Here is a 16,737-nt window from a genome sequence, read left to right as displayed (position 1 = left end):
TCTTCGGCAAACACAATAAACATTTGAAAATATGTGTCTGTTTGTCTGTGTCCACGTTTTTTACTCTGTCAAACTCAAACATGGAGTCCAGATAAGGCCAAGGATTTTCTGAAAGTTCCTGCTCCGGATCATTATCAGACTCAGACTGAGACTCTGCGGATTGTCTTTCTTCTCCTGATGCAGCCGTTGTCGCGGTTTTGTGTTGACAAACGCAGTCGAGAGCGTGGCTACTTTGGTGGTGTCCTTATGAGGAGGGATGACGTATTTCCGCTTTTACGTAGATCCCAGTGGAGAGCGTGCACTGTGATAGGTTTCCTTCTTTGACAAACACAGCTTGTGTCCAATAGTATTTTAGAAAAAAAAAAAAAGAGCAGACCTGAAAGTAACGAGTACTTTTCAGCCTTCCTAGAAATTAACTGACAAAAATATTTGTCTTGGAAATGTATTCAAGTAAGAGTGATAAGTACCAAAGAAATCTAATACTCAAGTAAAGTACAAATCCTCTGGATATGTACTTAAGTACAGTACTCAAGTAAATTTACTCCGTTACTGCCCACCACTGCCAATGGGGTGCAATGTAAAGCTCTTATTTTGAAGACAAATTCAATCTGCTTCACTGTTCACAGCCCAACTTTGTGCTTCACGTCACGTCACATGTTTACGCCTACCAAGTGGCGGCTTTTTGGAAAAGAAGGAATATTACACCTCCCGTTTAGAGAGACAAGACGGCACATTGCAGCTTTTACTTTGCTGCAAATGTGCCAACTTTTCTATCTAAAAGGGGCTCCTGACTACTTTCATACTTCATCCCACTGGACCAGAGGGGTGCAGAGGCTTCAATAAATGATGCCAGAGGGGTTCCTACTGTGCCGAACTTAGAAGCGTAAGGCCACTGACCGGGCTGGTCGATTTTCAATCTTGCAGGCATGAAAGTGGTGCTGAACTTATCTTCTGCACAAATTAATGTGCATGTGTAGGCCTATTTTGAAAACCATTTGTTAAAGCACCTTTAATTTTGTTAAATCTAAGTAAAAAAAAAATAAAAACACATCACATCTTTTTCTTTTTAATAGGGATTTCGGAGTGAAGTGGATGATTCTGAGTCCAGTAATCAGCGCTAAAAAGGGCCCGTGTTGATTGATGTACTGCATTTCTGATTTTTGCTTAAAATTCTAGTGCCTGCGGATGAGGATTTCATAAATTACATATAATAGTCATATGATGAGGGCATCAACAGTCCTCTTCACTCGCTCGTCATCATCAGCATTCCCACTTGTCATGAATATGTGTCACTGACACTATTTATACAGTAATGCTGCCTCTTACTGAGCAGCGTCTGTCGTCTGTCAGCGGGAAAATTGTGGTTCAAAGAACGCTTGCTCGGTTTATATTGAGCCGCGGCCTGTTTGCTGCGTCTATGTCTGTGTCTATTGTTGGATCGGAAGTTTCCTGAAACATTTACGCACGTCCGAACGCTGAGGGAGAGTTGAGCACAGAGTTACTTTCGAAACTGCTTGGACCGGAAAACATACAGTAGGCTTTGCCCTTTTATATCTCTGGCAGTTCAATTCTGAAATCCCTTAGGGAGGCGAAACACCCATTTAAAGGCCGTTAAATGATGATTGATGAGGCGTCCTCACAATGAGCGTGGCCCCTTCCACTACTTTAGAAACAATCTGTTATCCCCAAAACACCAAAAGCCGGGCCACTTTGTTGCATTTGGCCCCCTAATTTCCTTGTGCCGAGGGAATGGGAGCCATTAGCCATTTAAGTGACAGCAGAAAGCTTCGAAGGGCAAGTTGTCCAGAGATGGAAAGTCCTCGTTCTAACTGGAGGTCAGAGGGCTGCTGGTTTGTTGTAGCCCTCAGGGGCCTCGCGCAGCACACACACATGCTCCCATTTAAAGATAGCTCCGGAGAACACATGGTCGGGAGGAAGTATCAGGGAAAAGAAAATAGCATTTGAACAAGTAGGGTAATGTTGTTTACGTTTCAGTTCACTGAATCTATTATGGAATGTGTGCGCAACGTTATTACAGACTATTAGTCAAGGTGTCTGCGCTTTTTTTTTTTTTTTTTTTTTTTTGGCCTCATGTTTCTTCTTTGCAGGCCTTTATAAATAAAGGATGAGCTCTTAAGATGTGTTACGTTCTACATGCTTACTGTGCAGCAATCCTGCATAATCGGAGTGTAAGTGTGTGGGTTTGCATCACTTACATGAATTTCTAAGCAGAAATGACTTTGTGATTAGGAGAATTTCTGTTTCAGCTCTTTTACTCTGCTTAGAACTTCGGCGTCCATTGGAATATGAAGCTACCCAGCATGCACAGCCAGCTCTCCGCCTTTTTTGATGCCGACAAGGTGCGAAAGAATTGTAACTATCAGTATGTAAAGGTTCTGTCTAAACGTCCTGATGGGGGAATCATTAAAACAGCTGCTGTCTTTGAGTTCTTATGCTTACTATGAGATAGTAAAGAAAGCAAATGTTTTTTATTGCGATAATCATTGAGATAATCAGCGGCAGGTTAAAAGTCTCGGTCCCGTCTCCACTCGCTGACACATTATTTCCTCGACCAGACGTGTTACATGGCCTTCTAGTGAAAACTTGTACTTTCTAGAGCGTCTCCAGTTTCTTCTTCTGACCTTAACCTTGTTTTCTTCCTTTGTCTTCTCAGTGATCAATCAGCTCCTGGATCTACTCCCTGGCCTCACCACGTCCTCTGCCACCAGCCGGCTTCACCTCGGCCCGCAAGCCTGTTTCCCACCGTGAGTCACCTCACCTCTCCTCTTCCACCAGCCTTATCATGCTGCTAATAAACACCTTTTTACCACCTCCATGTTTCTGGTGTTCTCGTGGTACGTTTTTTGTTGCAGTGTTTAGTTCCTGAGCCTTTCAAAGTGTGTTGTTGCCTACAAAAACTGTTAGCGAACAACAAAGATCCGGTACGTCTGATGCTTCTATGCCACAAGGGTCAATGTGTCTTGGAAATGGTGAAAAATATGTAATTATTGGACTCAACGGCAATCAGTCTATTCAATATATAAGGTATGAGGAACATGCCTGATCATGCCGCTCATGCCCGGATTTGTGGTCATTTCCCACATTTCCTTGGACGTTTCTGCTCATGTGACTGCAAATAATTTGCTTTAGTGACGTCAGAGTTGCCACAAAAATAAAGTGACCCCCTCCGTTCCATACGTCCATCGTAGCTGAGGCAACCTTGAAGTGGAAATTGCTCGGCTTGAAGCTGATTGTGCGGAGAAGCGCATGTTGCTTTTTCATTTATCCCCTAATGTGAGCGTAGAGCTTGAATTTCCTATACCGTAGATCCTAGACATGCCACTGCATTTCTTTGATTCAAGGATAGTTCCACAAATAATAATAAAGTCCTTTCAGAAATACAGAAGTGCTTCATAGATGCCTCTGGGTGTTATCTCTCTCTCTCTGTCTCTCTCTCTGCACGCCTTGACCTAAGATTGTCACTTCATCTCTTCTTTTCATGAGAAAATGAAAAGAAAAGCTGCGGCAAAACATTCTGCGACAGTCCTGATGTTCACAATCCTATTCAGCGACTTCTTGCTTTGGTAAACCGTCCACATGTGCATCGCTTCTCTTCAGCTGATATTACACCTGAGACACCGACTGAGACGAGCAAACTACTGAAGAACAACCCCGGCAACTAGGAGATAAAAATCAACAATAGAGATAAATTGCGATGCAGGACACACACGCAGCCCTAGAAGCGAATTGATTGTCAGGTTGGTATTTTCATTCCACCCCTGTCGTAATAAATTGTCCACTCTGGACTGGTATTGATGCCCCTCAGCGAGAAAGGTACAGTGTGTGAAAATAAGGGTAGAGACGTAGAAAATAAACCCAAAGGAGACAATGAGAGATCGAGGGAGGATACGGAGGCAGAGAAGAGAAAGAATTTCACAGGGAAGAAGAATTACCAGGAGAGAAACAAAGACGGATAGAAAACAGAAAAAAAACGAGAAGAGAAACAGTCCCTGCACCCAACAGAAGTCCGTATTGGCTTCAGCAGCGTGAAAACTTAAACCCTTTAAAGGATTTTTTTTCATCAATGCGACTAACACAGAATGCCCCGACTTATCAGACAACAGCCCGCTGAGCCCTTTGCCCTCACATTACAGATTTTCCTACTGAGAGCAAATGGGAAAACTCGATCCTTTGTTTTTCTGCTCTCTCCGGGCCCACAGATCTTTTTCTGATCACTGGATGCGTGCGGGGACTCCGGCGTTATCGGGATATTGGATTTCCCTTTTACCAGAATCGCTGCACTCATTTGGTCGAAAATGCAGACACGAGGGAACTCGGCGGAAAAGCTGGGAAATGATTCAAGAAATAAACAAAAAGATAAACATATCAAGTGCTCTCACAGGCATTCAAACGACACATCTCTGTGTAATATCAGACGGAGGAGGTTCATCGGATCAAACTGACGTTTAACAACTCAACCTGTCAAATTCACAGCTGGGCAGGAGTCAACGGTGGTGCTGAACCCCCCTCCGGCTCCAGGGTTCTGCTTCTCAATGAGTTTGTGGTATTCATATAAAGTACATGTTGATTTGAATCTATCAGGAAAACTATTTTATACACATTATGTCATTTCTGATGTTAGAGGTCTCCGAATCAAAACAACAGTAGCCTGAGGTGATGGGAAATGTTGTCTTCACTGTTAAAGAACCATCGTTTCTGATGAAAATCTGCGCTGTAATGTTTCAAAGTTTAATTCCCGTTATGTTTAGTTACATTCACAGGCTTCCTGCATTACCCTCTGATGTATTGTCGGATATTGATGAAGGTTCTCAGTCATCCAGGTTTCTTGAAGACGTTTCACCTCTTATCCAAAACACTAAATGTTTGGATGTTTCCCTGGAAGTTATGGAGACCAAATGAAACAAACCCAATCGCTAACATCAATGTTGGCAATGCACATGTACAGGACGCTTCTGCAAACCACAGATATGTTGAATCTTTAAGACTCTAGTTTTCTGTTTTATGTTACGAAAACACTCTGCTTATGATCTGGTTAGTTTCAGGCATAAAAATCTATTTGGTTATGGTTTGGAAAATATCATTTTTAGGCTTAAAATTGTTGTTTTGGTCGCCACAAACAAGGCTGGAATATTCAGAGTTTTCACACTTGCAAATGTTGAACGCAGTCTTGAACGCTGGTTACTGGCTTGGCAGCCTTCTCGCATGTTACTCCAAGCATCTCCACTACTTCAGGATATGACAGTCAGTTCATAAACATGTAATGTTAATGAAATTTGCAGAGAGAGTTGGGTGCAGAGCCCGGCCTTCTGGAGGAATAAACATCAGATTCTGTTCAGAGATTACTTCTGAACTTTTGGAATGAAACCTGACCGCAGACCTCCACTGTCGAGGCTGTAATGTTGACTACTGACTGGAGCAAGAGGCGAAATGTGCATTAATTCATTAAGGGATATTCCGGTGTAAGTTTAATCCATGGTCTAAATCACCGTGAAACTGTGTTAGACTCCCTCTCGAGAGATCAAGTTAGCAGACCGCTAATTTACGGAGTTTTATCAACCTCAGAAACGACCGCACGACAACAATACACTGCAGTAAATGGATCCAAATATAAACCACCACCAAAAAGCCACAAATAATGCTCAGAACAGCACCAAACTTCAGCAACAGTACAAATAGGGTCTCAGCACATAGTCCGGGGCATCTAACCTCCGCTAGCTTAGCTGGATTTCTATTGTGAAACTAAAAACAGAGTTCAACTCTCCTCCGTCAGCTTCTGGGTCGGGGAAGTCCCGACGCGACGATTACCGAGTGCGGTTAGAAATGCTCAATTCCGTTCTTTTCCCTGTCCGCTCTCGATAATAACTGTTATAAACTGGCAGGTAAGACACATATGAACTTTGATTGCTTTTCCATGGAGTCATGATCATACATTTTCATCCATGAGCCGCGGAACTCTACTGCACTCGGTAATCGACTCAGTCGGGACTTCCCGTCAACAGGAAGCTGCTGCAGAAGAGTGGTAAATTTAGTCAGCTTTTCAGTAGAAATCCAGCTAAGCTAGCGGAGGTTAGATGCCCCGGACTATGTGCTGAGACCCTATTTGTACTGTTGCTGAAGTTTGGTGCTGTTCTGAGCATTATTTGTGGCTTTTTGGTGGCGGTTTATATTTGGATCCATTTACTGCAGTGTATTGTTGTCGTGCGGTCGTTTCTGAGGTTGATAAAACTCCGTAAATTAGCGGTCTGCTAACTTGATCTCTCGAGAGGGAGTCTAACACAGTTTCACGGTGATTTAGACCATGGATTAAACTTACACCGGAATATCCCTTTAAGGCAGCGTTACAGAGAAGAGAGGGGAAAAGAAGAGAGAGAACTTGATTCTCTAGTGAGTGCTGAGTTCACTGAGAGCTGACCTGTAATCAAACACTCAAACATGGTGCGTGCCGTTGCTTGTCAGCTAACATACAGGTGGCTAATCTGGCTGCAAACACAATTTATAATTTTAGACCATATAAAGCAGAAGTTTTTATATATTCTATCTTGGAGTTGGTATGTGGAACTGCCCTTTTAGCTTGTTTTTGGTCTCCACCACCTCCTTAATGCAAACGTCTAACCGTTAAATATTCCACTATGTTCACCGGCTAATGTTGTGATTGGCAGGTGGTGTACCGTTAGTTTATCCTGTAGAAGCTGCTTACTGTAGCTGAGGAAGGAGTTGATGCGAGGGAACCGCATACTATATAAAAAATAATTGGGATTCAAGACGCGGTTCTGTTTGTCTTCAAGAAGAAGCTGTAAGAGAAACATTCAGCTGAATGAATCTTTCCAGCCTCCAGAGAATTCATGTTTACCCTCACACACTTACTCATTTGCTGCTATTTCATATAGAATATGGGAAAAAAAATATATTCAGTGCAACAAGCCGAGTAATGAGACACGTCGAGGATTCTGGATTTTCGACGGGGAAAGTGGAACATCGGCGCTCTCGGCGATGGCTGGGTGGTGAAAGAGGCAAGTCTGACATTGTCCTGATCAATTCAGCGAGCCGCCCACTCGCAACCACGAACCATGGCTGCTCTCTTCACTCTCCCTCTGTTCCTCCACAACCTCTCACCCTTTCCTGCCCCCCGATCTCCTTCCTCTTCCTCACCTCTCACCTCCTCTGCCCTCTTCCCCCTCCACCTCATCCCCCTGCAGCTCACATGAGACTACTCCTTGACCTTAAGTCCAGGGACACGCTGCCTGTCTGATTATGTCAGATTAGCAACTCATTTGACTCGGTTTCTGTCCGTCTGCCAGTGTCTCTTATATTGCTTTGTTAAATGGGAGAGAAGGAAGCGAGCGGATGAGGGAAGAGGCACATTGTGAACAGCTGACATGACGGCCATTATTGTTTGCGCGACGGCCAATTATAACCTCTTTTTAAACCATTTGTGTTGGTGCGGTAGACAGGATTTCAAGGTTTAAATGAATCGCTGCCTCTCTAATGACAGTTTACAGTAAGTGTTTCTCCTTTTCACAAAAGCTTCCGTCACACGAAGCCAAAAGTGTCAATTAAGCGCAGCAGCTTTCAAGCCAAAGAGGTCGGACACTACAAATGAGTTTCGTTGTCATTGTGGAGCTGCTGCGGTGACACTTTAAAGTACAAGTTGAAGATAAAGAGAAGTAAAAGTGGAGTAAAGTCATCTGACATCCCTGTAACGGTACGGTGTAGAAGTCACACAGGATCAACAACAATTTCTGGAATTTTATTTTGACAGTTTATTTCAAGGTTTAAATTCAAAGTAAAGCTTTTACTTCTGGGAGCCAACCGCATCTAGTGAGAGTGATTTCGAGGGCAGAGAACCTCGGCGTATCTCTCTGAACTGAAGTTACATTAGTGAACCTTCGCTGTGTCGGGCCAAAATATCCCAAAGCGCCCTGACCCTGAATCTTTCCACAGGGAGTTCTTGACATTTAAGATGTAATCAGTGGGCCAAAATCCAGGCAACCTCCCACCAGTCGCTCACTTTTACCTTTTTGCACAGAAAGTGCAGAAGCTCCTCTCAGCTTGGAGTCACAGAGAGAGCTGACAGTCTTTACAGTAGATTCACATTATGCCACTAAAGGACCGTGTTTGAATTACTGGGATGGGAAGGCAGCCGGGAAAGTAGACTCTCATTTGAACCCTGAAGAAATTCAGCATCCGCCGCCAATATTTAATAAGTAGGCCTTATATAAATGCTCACAGTGACAATGCTAATATGCTAATATTTTTGAAGTATACTGTTTACTGTATAAAATATGCAGTCAATGAGCTCCCGAGTCTGAAAAGTGAATCGAAGTAGAAGTGCCTTAAAGCTGCATTGTTTGAAATGGCCAGCAGGGGGTGAATACACTGGTTTCAAAAAGAGGGCTGAGTGTATGTAAGCTTATGATTGAGGGGCGGGGCTATCTGGTGATTGACAGGACACCACGACAGGGTTGTACTCAAGTTCTCAGTCAGATCCAATCAGGATGTCCTGCCCAGCTCCACCCTCTCATCCAAATATGGTCACTTCTGGCTCCAAAAATGGCCACAAATCGATGGATGATGTCACGGTCAATTGCTGTGTCTCAATTCAGGGTCTGCATCCTTACGTCACAACGGCGCGCGAGGGCTGTCCCAATCCGAAGGCTCCTCCAGATGCTCCTTCTTCTCCCTGTTTTTGGAGGATGCACTGCTACTATCCTTCACGGTCTCACATATCCCAAGATTCTTTCCGCGCCCGAAAAACAAGAAGAAAGAGAGAAAATGGCGACATCGCGTGGCGTAGATCGTCACTTTCGCGGGCCTGGGCGGCAGAAATCGTGACATAAGGGTTAAACATCTGGTGACGCAACCAGGAAATGCTCCAAAGGCTAGACCGTCACATTTAACAACAGCTGACGAGGTTAACAAGGTCTCTCTGAAGGACTCGCCTTCAAAGACCACAGACCTTCGACCTTCGGGTCCTTCAGAGGATGCAGACCCTGAACTGAGACACAGCAAATATTAACCATCTTAGCCGAGCGTGTTAGCATGCTAACAATCCCAGAGAAATCCACGAGCTTATTCAGTTTGGTCGCACGGAAAAGGAAAATCAAAAACATCACCTCGTCTGTGAACATTTGTACCTGCGTCACGTCCAATCTGCTCGGATATGACTAATAAAAAAAAGTAATTAATTTATGTAAATTGCTACAAATTGTTACCTGCAGCCCCTTTGAGTATCAAAACCCATCTAAAGACACCGGCAACCTTTATAAAGCGCATTTAACTAGATCAGCTCTCTGTGATAGTGTGGATAAAGAGAGAGGGGAGCTGCTGTAGGTGAGCAGAAGAGGACACGCTTTCATCAACAATGACTCTAAAGTTCTCTGAATTGGTGCTGAAATGTTTTCTGTTGCAAGAATGAAATAAAATATGAAAAACTGGGCGAGAAAAAATTACTTTGGAGAGTTTTAGGTTAACTTTGCAACAGCAGAACGGGGGGGTTAGTCATTTTTTCATTGGGTCCCTGACCTGCTGGTGATTAAGATAGAGGAGTGTGTTTGTGTGTGATTGTGCAGCCGTATTTGTGTGAAATGGGATGGAAGAAGAAGAGGAGACACGCTGAGAGACACTGTAATAAAGTCAGCTCCTATCTGACGGGCACCTTTAATGACGCGCCATGCTGACGAAAAAACCTCCTAAACATTTACAAATCCTCCTTAATATCTCAAATTAAAGCTTACATCCAATCCCGAGGACTCCGTCTCCGATAACTGTGATTGCGAGAGTGTCATCGTATCGCATCACAATCGCCTTTTTCTGATTAATTGCCCTCCAGATGCGTACTGCATATAGCCCGGCACTCAACTCAAGGACAGCCACCTGGCGTCTGCAGTGTGCTGTGAAGAGAGCTGCCTGCTCATCACTGTTTGATCCTGCGAGCGCCAGCAAACCGGTGTTTTATCAGGACGGCTAATTATAGGCAGAGAAGGATGTGGAAACGGCATCCTGCCTCCAGAGGAACGCAGCGTGCCCACACATTCATTTGTAAGCGCACGTGCTGAGAGGCATCCGAGGGGGGTTGGCACAAGCGTTTTTTTTTTGTTGTGTGCGTGATTGTGGGGCGCATGTGCACACACACTCACAGAGATGTCACAGGATTCTTCCCTCCGAGGTTCACCGCCGTCCATCCATCACAGCGGCGGGACAGCGAAATGACACGGCTAACTGCGCCGCTGTGCGTGGTCAGTGACAGAAACATTTCTCTGGCCTCAATTTGGGGCCCTTGAACTCTGCGGTCTTTGTTTTGTATCCTCCCATAACCCCGGGTTTCTCTATTGTGAGGAGATTTGTCGAGGTTGTGTCTAGTTTGGGGGAGGTAAACGTCTCGCTGGGCTCCGGTGGAAGCGGCTGTCGCATGCAGAGGGAGCTGGAGTTCACCTGGAGCTGAGTTCACTCGCTTTGTTTGCTGAAGATGTCAAAAAAAAAAGAAATGTGCCTTTAGCTACAACAGCCACAAGAATGATAATGGTTGTTTTATGTGTTATTGATGATGATAAAGTTCCTCGTGAATCAGAAAACTTCTGCCAGAGTTAATGGACAAATAAAAGAATGCATTTCTAATGATCAAATATTTATGACTGCCTAATTGTATGCAAATTTTTCTTTGGCTATTTATCTAAAAACGACTGATCTTGAATTATCGAAAAGTGCATCAGAGGAAGTTAAAATGGATTACGCTATTTAAGTCGAAACACAGTGGAAAAAAAAACAAGATTTGGACACATCGGCACAGCGAAAGGAACATTTTCTTTCCGTCATAGAATGCAACTCTGCATCCTCACTGGAGGTCGACAAACAAGTCATTGGCGCAGAATGATCAGCTCGGTGCCGCGCAGCAGCTCATCTCAACTGAAAACGTGCGTCGGCCTTCAAACCGTCACCCAACCCATCTTTTCAGGTTCTTCTTTTATTCCCCCGATGGCTCAGCGTAGGTTCAAGAGTTATAAAGTCTGTGTGGAGATGAAACGAAAGTAATCCTGAGATTTGGTGTGTATATGCATGTGAGACGCACCAGCCGCGTCTCAAGGACGTCAGCTGACGACTCTTTGCCGCACAGTTCAGGGCACGAGTCATGAAACAGCTACTGCTTCTTTCTCCTGCTGTCTCTCATGTTTCCTCCACGCCGATCTTCCAGCATGTTGCAGAACTCCCCCCCCCGTCTCTCTCCTCTAAGCACGGTCACGTCATATAAATTATCGTACGTAATTTCCGCGGTCGTGACAGAGCGGCGGGACGAGCTCGGCTTCCTCGTTGCAGCGGCGGCCCCTCCGTGAGGGCTCCCCTCAGTGAGCCGAAGATGGAAACATTGATGTGTGCCATTCATCTTCGTGTCAGAGGTGTGTACGTGTGTCTGCCTCTGTGTGTGCTGTGTTGTGTTGTGCGAGTGCGTGTGATGTATTTTATTGATAGATGTTCTGACAGGCCAGATGTCTTCCAACCTGTCTGAGGCAGAAGAAGAAGAAGAAGAAGAAGCAGCCGGTTCTGATTTGTGAAGAGCTCAGAAGCTGCAGATGTCAGAAACCCAGAACAGCTCTCTCCTTCTCCCTCTCTTTTTCCTCCTCTTGCGTTTTTATACATGAGCACACAGAGACGTGATGGAGATCGAGATCGAGAGCTTCCACTCGGGGAAAAATTTGTATTTACGCACCCCGAACAAATATCTACCATAGCTACTGAATAAATGAATGAATGGCTCCGACGAGGCATTTATATTTAGCGGTAGCTGGATGCTGGTGCGTCTGTGCACTCTGAGTCACCCCCAAAATGATAAACTTGGCATCGTGGGATGTGGTAACTGGGACTGGTGTGCCCCAGTTGGAACGATTCTTAAGGATAAGCGATGAGAAATATATAAATGCCATTTAAACCACGGTTGTGTTAGAAGGGCTGGGTACTTATTTAGTCTAATCAGAGCTGCTTATTTTATGCTACCAGGTTACTTCAGGGGTTATGCGACCCCGCTGAATATGCAGAGTGATCGTCTCTGCAAACCAAATCCTGTGAAACAACACAAACACTCAAAGTCGTCCAACGATTGAACCCGAGGGCAGATATTTCACCCCCTCCGGCAGCAGGACAGGACATTTTGGCACTGTTAGGTGAAGTTATACGATGTAATGGTGGCGCTGCTGTAAGTAAGATGATAGTAAAAAAATAGAAGCTTGCAGCTAGAGCTCCTCGAAACCCTTCATTGTTTTACGTTTAGTTAATTTGTCCCGTCTTTACATCTTTTCCTCCTCTTCTAGTCGCATTTGCCATTTGACTTTCCTCTTTCCTGTCACGTTTCCCCTCTCGCGGTGCGCTCACGTGTATGTGTCCAAGCGAATTTCATCGAATGGGGGATTTTTATAATTTGATCTCCCACAGTAAGAAACGCAGACTTCAAGGAGTCTCAAGGAGAGCCTCCGACCGCCTGCTATGGAATTGAGCTGTTAGCTCAAAGACATTCAGTCCATCCCAAAAAGCATGAAAAGTTCAAGTCTGTTGAAATGTGAATTATGCATGTCGTGTACAGTATGAGGGTTAATGTTTGAACGCTCTGCACTTGGACACACACACAAGCATCTTGCATTACAATCCAAACCAACTTTAGAAAAAAAAAAAACATAAGAACGAGCTGACTTCCATTGATTTCATCCATAACTCGGGATTGTTTTGACACATGTGATACAAAAAAAAAAAACACAGATGAAAAAGATCTTGAAAGGATCCGCTCGATCAGAACCGGTGAAACCCACATGACGGTGGACGGTTACATCACTCCTGCACTGTTTACCGCCTCATCCTCCCATTTCATGAATTCCAACACAGCGAGCGTAATCCTTCTCCTGCCAGCAACACACCAGATAAATAAATCAGGAGGTCGACCTTGTGAACTGATCCGAGAATACAGTCGGACACAAACAAACCCGGCTCGTCCAAATACAACTGATGCATTATTTCATGCGTTTGAACTTCCCGTGGCCCGGGACTGATATCCCGTACACTGCATTTATTTAATCACTCGGACGCTCCTGCACACTGTATAAGTATATTCAGATCAATCACATTGATTTCGATGCTTAATTACGTTGTTTTAGTAACGGTAATGTGGGTAGCTGAGTGCATACAGGAGCACTGCCATCTCCGCAAGTAGTACGCTCATAGTTTCAAAAGAAGTGTATTTTTACTCATGGCGCCTGCACCTTTCAGCCTATCTCTGCTAAACCGGTGAATAATTTCAGCCAACATTCTGGTGTCTCTTTAAAAGCATTACACCTTTCACACGTATCCACAGATTTACGTCTGGAACATTCTGAATGTCTCAAAAACTCATTCAGCGCCGAGAGCACGCATGAAATGTGTTTTGAGATTGACCTCAAAGAGGGTATTTTGAGTCAAGGAAATATTTCGAGTGCATAAAAAGATTCCTATCAAATTCCTCAGTAACGAGGGCCGGTAGTTAGTCGCTCCCGCTCGGAGTACGTGGCTTCCTCCGCTCAGATGTTTGATGTCTGGACTCGTGCAAACACGGGGGGGAAATTAATGTGTGCGATAGGCGGTTTGCTCGGGAGGCGGGAAGCGCAGATAAACACCTTGGAGAGTCGGGGGGGCGCTGATTAGAAAACACAGGATGAAGTGCGTATTGTTCTTCTGCTTTAAAAATGAGGTGTTAATGAACACAAACGCACGGACTTGTTCGTACACGCACAGTTTGAGGGCTGCGCCTGCTCCGTGCTCCTCAAATGAGCTTCAGACGCACATGCATCACGGCAGGTTGTTTGTTTTGTTTTTCTTATCCCGCATAGTTTTATGCTCTATTAACAATTCAAATGCTGCAGCCGGTAAAAAAACACACAAAAAAGAAAACAAGGCGTATAAACCGGTGATACTCTTGTGTCCTTTTCTAGCTTCTCCATTCTGCTGCGGTTACATTGCTCGCAAAATCCACCCAAAAGCAGAGTAAGCAATGAAAAGCCTTTTATCAGCACAGCTGGGGCCCAAATATCCCGTGAAATTGTATTTAATATTCTCTCCCTGCTTTCTTGCCTAAGAGATGCCTCCTCATTTCCTTTGTGTTGCAGTAATGCAGAGAGTCAGGCCCCGTCTGCGCTCCGAGAAGATCTCCTGCTGCTCGTCACCTTCTGCAGTGACGGCTGGTGCGTTTTGAACCGGTGGGGTCTATACAAAAAAAAAACAAATGTGTAATTATAAGGTACCACAACAGTGTATTTACATGTTACAAAGAAATGCTGTGGTAAGTGAAGGTGCTTGAGTGATTTTGAATAATTATCCTTCATACTTTAGTTTGTTATTGTGAAATAACCAGATAAAAAAAACTAGATAATATTATAACTATAACTATTATATAGGGACTACTTTAAAGGTCCCATACTGTAGTCAGATAAAGTAAGTGTGTTTTTTTGATTTTGAAGCAGGTTAGATGCTATATAACCACTGTTAAAGTGTCAACACCCTCAATCCAAGGAGAATCGCACAAAAGTGTATTCAGAAACTGTGCGCTCAAACGAGCGGTCAAGACTTCTGTAAGGTTGTGATGTCACAACTGTACAGTCACCGCCCTCAGCCACGCCCCCCTGCACAGCCATGTTTGCTAAAAAAAACACAATTTGATGCCTTACCCCTTAATTCCACCAGATCTGTGTTTGGTCTGTTTCCGCTCCGCCACAGCTGACTGTAATCTATGTGTGTGCTTCCACTGGCTCTGCTGTGTTGGGTATCTACTCCTTTGCAGCTTCCGTAGCGGATACACAAGGCGTCATTTCTGCTGGATGCCGGAGCGTGGCGCATCAATTCAGCTGAACTCAGTACAGAGCAGACAGGAAGTCAGTCATCGAATCAGCAACGTAAAATCTGGTTAATTTTCATAACAAAACACTCAAACAATCTCAAAATAAGAGACGAATCCAACACTTCTTGTTGTTGTGTTTATCACACATATATAACTGCAGTTGCACGTGTTTCTCTAATTATCTCAGGGAACTCCTCTGTGTCGCAGCTCCAGCTGTCAAGCAGTGCTGCTCTCAAAACAGAGCAGTAAACTTGGCGACACATTTAAGCACGATACACTTAAATATTTTAGATCCGTCCAGGAGAATGTTGTGATCAATTTATCCTCCCCTACAGAGAGAGACGCCCTCCTGTAAACACACTGATTGTGATGCAACCTCTCCTTTACAATGTAAGCCTACTTGTGTCTACTTCTGGCTGGTTGTCATGATGTCATTCGGTGCACATTTGTTAGCTATATAATTAACGAGGTACGCAGCCATCCTGTAGGAAAAACACAACGATTCTTTGATCCGGGTGTTAATCATCAGTAGAAGTGTCATTCCGTATATGCCTATAGATCTTCCTAAATCCTACGCACTGCACCTTTATGGCACAATGCCCACTTAACAGCACTGCTACGATTCAAACCATCTGCTGTCGAAGGTTTCAGTTTGCAGGTTTACCGGCAAAAAAAAATGAGTTAGACTGCTTTTGTCCGCCTGTGTATGAAATCAAGGACACGCTGTTGGAAAATTATTAAACGCTCATAGTGGTAAATCTGCACAGTGTCACCACTGTAAGCTGCACCATGTGCTTTGTGAGAATGGAAGGCCTGATAGGCATTGAAACAGTCATCTTAAGTCTATAAAGGGGGACCACCTTGCTGTCCTGGCGAGTTGTATGAGTTGGATAGTTTGGCCCTCGACAATAACAGAAGTTCAGATTCTTTCTTTCAAAAGCCTTTTCATATCTGAGGCAGAGTTATTTCTCGAACACAACGCGGCTGTTCGATCAGATTCTGTGGCTGAGAGGAGTCCAGCTAATACGTCTGACGAGCGACTGAACATCAGGTAACATCGTCATTCGCTGATTCAGCCGGTCAGCGTGACTGACCTTGAGCTCTGGCGCGCGGTGACCACCGGGCTCGTCGCCGCGTAGACATCTGTGAAAGTGTCACGCCGTGTGAGGAGTTAATGCGAGTTGAAGAGAAAAGTCTGTGATTAATTCCACGTCTGACTAATGCGACCGTCATGAGTGAAGGGAACAGAAAGCTAAAAGCAGAGAGGTGGGGTTTTTTTTTTTTCCATTTTTGTGTGCGTGTGTCCTCTGTGTTGCCTTTACGACCATCGAGTCTATTTATTATCTGAATGTAACCATGGGAATGGAACATTTTATTTCAGCTCCTTTTGTTGACTCGCCACCTCTCAGAGCCCCTTCATGTCTGTCTGTTCCTGTGTTTTGAAGAGCTGTTAACAACACTCCTACAGTCTTAGTGAAAAAAAAAAAAAAAAAAAGCATGTGCGAGGCCGTGCGGTCCTATAACATTCTGGAGGCAATGGCCCAGTGAGAGGGATGATTCACGTCGACAGCTGGGTGTAAAAAGGGACATCGCTGTAAGGGAATGCACCATTATACGTGTAATGTCATTAAAAAGCTGGGGGAAGGCTGTTTAACACGAGGCGGAGATAACACACACATGTGCGCTCGTATCAAATCTGTTGCTCCTGCACGCACAGGACACCTGAATAAACTTTGCTCAAGGTTTTTTTTTAGGAAACACCAGCTTCATGGAATCCTAATACCTGCACCCAAAGCTCCTGTCATTTTAAACCGATGCCATAAATATCCGGTCCGTGCTCTCAAATCATTCTGCTTTTATTGAGACACGGA

This window comes from Sparus aurata, chromosome 22 (genome assembly GCF_900880675.1).
Source record: "Sparus aurata chromosome 22, fSpaAur1.1, whole genome shotgun sequence".
Taxonomy (NCBI): domain Eukaryota; kingdom Metazoa; phylum Chordata; class Actinopteri; order Spariformes; family Sparidae; genus Sparus; species Sparus aurata.
This window is presented reverse-complemented; position numbering follows the sequence as displayed.